General features: G+C 38.4%; 1 pseudogene across 1 annotated transcript; it reads right to left on the reverse strand.

The window, feature by feature from the left end:
• Window positions 1-746: 746 nt before the first annotated feature.
• Window positions 747-2028, reverse strand: LOC309857498 (RAD51-associated protein 1 pseudogene; annotated as a pseudogene). The gene is made up of 2 exons: window positions 1994-2028; window positions 747-1775 (listed from the first exon to the last, which is right to left on the reverse strand). The product of its transcript is annotated as an RAD51-associated protein 1 pseudogene (transcript).
• Between the last annotated feature and the right edge of the window lie 409 nt (window positions 2029-2437).

The raw sequence follows: 2437 nt of genomic DNA on the forward strand, positions 1-2437 counted from the left end.
GAGAAGAAAGAAAAAAGAAAAATAACAAGAAAAGATTATAGAAAAGTCAACAGAGAAAAGGGAAAAAAATCTACAAAAAAAGAAAAAGCTTCAAGATCAAGGGAACTAGCCTAAAGGAAAAACTAGAGTGGGAAGTCAGTAAACAGAGAATCATTTAGAAATATCCTCTAAAGAGATGATAAAATTAATTAATGTATCAAGGCCTACACCTAAATTACATATACATCACTTCTGGAAAATCATTCATCTCAAGGAGAGCAGACATCTCTATATCTAAGAACTTGCCTGATTAGGTCTTGCTTATATAAAAGCTATGTACTATGGCCATAGGTAATGAGAGTCATCCTAAAATCTCTGACAGTAAAAACAAGAGACCAGTTGCCACTGCACTAATTACCCCTAGTTATCACTTGTTGTCAAATATATTAGGACAAATGCTTGGACTAACCTGGTCTCTTAGGAAAATGCTAAATAAGCAAACACATAACTAAATTTGACTCTCTGAATTGATCTGACTAGGATCTGTACCTTAACCCCAGTGCTGCTGAGTGACAAAAGAATCGATGTGGGAGCCACCCAGGCTGACAGTCAAATCATGGGTCTACTACTCGTTTTTGTTTTTGTTTTTTTTACATTAAAGGATTCCTTTATAGTATGATACCCTCCTTAAATAGAAACACAATTCAAACATAAACACACTTGTAAAACTCTTTTTCTCTTAATCAAACCTTCGCTGACTACCACACTCAGCCACTAGCAGCATTTGGATGCAAAGGTTTCACTTGTGCTAATCTGGACAAGCCAAGGCAGAGACTCTGATTTGGAGACTTAACAGACACCCCTGCCAGTGGGCTCCTGCTGCTGTTGCTGCTGCTGCTGCTTCCAGACAGCGCTGGTGGCATCTACTTAGGTTTTCTGCTTCCAGCTTCAGCTGGAAGGTTTGCATATTTGTAGTGGTTTCCAAATGGCCTCTTCCCTGATAAAGCCTTTTTTGGTGAAAGCTGAGATTCTGATTTCAGGGCAGCTGGAGCAGAGTCTCTTGAAATCACTTCCAAAGTATCACGTTTGTATTTAGGTTTCTTCTCCTTTTTTTTTCAACTGGGGATTTTACCTTCACTTCTTTCTTTTTAATTTCTTCCACTTTTTTTCTCCCAGAGTGAAGTTTGCATCATCATCTTCACTCTCCCTAAAATCAGACTCATCCTCAGACTCTCCACCAGAGGTTCAGAGTCATCAGCACTACCACCATCACTGCCTTCCAAAAGAATCTTCCTCTGTTGTACCACAGCTTTTGATGCTGCTTTTCTTTTCCCTTGAGCACTGCACACATCATCTTCCTCGGTAAGCTTATCCAAATCTAAATCATCACTGGCTACACTGCAATCGGAGAGATGGGGAGCCTTAGTCATTGTCCCAATTTCGCTGCTGCCACATTTTTTTGGTGCTTGTATCTTGAGCCTCTCCCATATCAATGGTGACCACTGGAAGTTCCTTCACTGATAAAGCTAGTGCCACTTCTAAGTCTGGCTGGTAGAGTTCGTCACCTAAAGCCATCCTTTTTTAGGGGTTTTCTCTTGTAGTGGGATATGTTCTTTCTGGAGATTCTTCAATTTAGGTTTCCTTGTTTCTAGTATTAACTCTTTTGGTGTTGTTCTGGGCTTCTTATTCAAAGGTGTGGTTGCGGAAACAAAGTCATCATCGCTGCCAGAATTTTCAACTGTGAGTAACTGACTAGTTTCTTATGCCTCAGGGGGGCACCATGGCCCCCTCCAAGACTGAAAATTCACAGTGTTCAAGCTCTTGTTAGAAGCAGTGGTGGTTCCTGGGTCTGCTACTCTTTAACTATAGAATCATAGGTCAATTAATCAGTGTTCCTGAACCACAGCTTACTAATTAATAAAAAAATAGGCTGTAACAGCACATCTACTTCGTGATGCTATTGTAATGACTATATAAGTAATAAATGTCAAGCACATAATATAGGGCCTAGCACACAGTAGAACTCTCAACAAATGCTTTTCTCTGCATTCCCTTAACACAGAATTTGTAAAAAAAAAAAAAAATCCACAAAAATCCTACCTGATTATAAAGTCTTCTTCAGAAGTCTTATTCGCTGTAAAGAAAAAAGCAAAATACATTTTAAATCAACAACAGAGAAATACAGAATATTCAAAGTCTAAGACTGATGTTGTGTTAAAAAGTATTCTTCAGGACTATACCTGGTAACCACACTGGAGTGAATATTAATTATACTATTGGTAGGCAGTTAACTCGCTAAGAAATCTTACTTTCTCCTCTACATTTACCAAATGGAAGAAAAGAATGCTATTTATCAGAATTTGATACCTACAAGTGGATGTTTATAATGACCATAATTTTAACCAAACCCTTGAGACTGACAGAAAATGGTGTCATTAGCAGAATCATCATCATAGAC

This window comes from Mustela nivalis (assembly GCF_964662115.1).
Source record: "Mustela nivalis genome assembly, contig: HAP1_SCAFFOLD_781, whole genome shotgun sequence".
NCBI lineage: Eukaryota > Metazoa > Chordata > Mammalia > Carnivora > Mustelidae > Mustela > Mustela nivalis.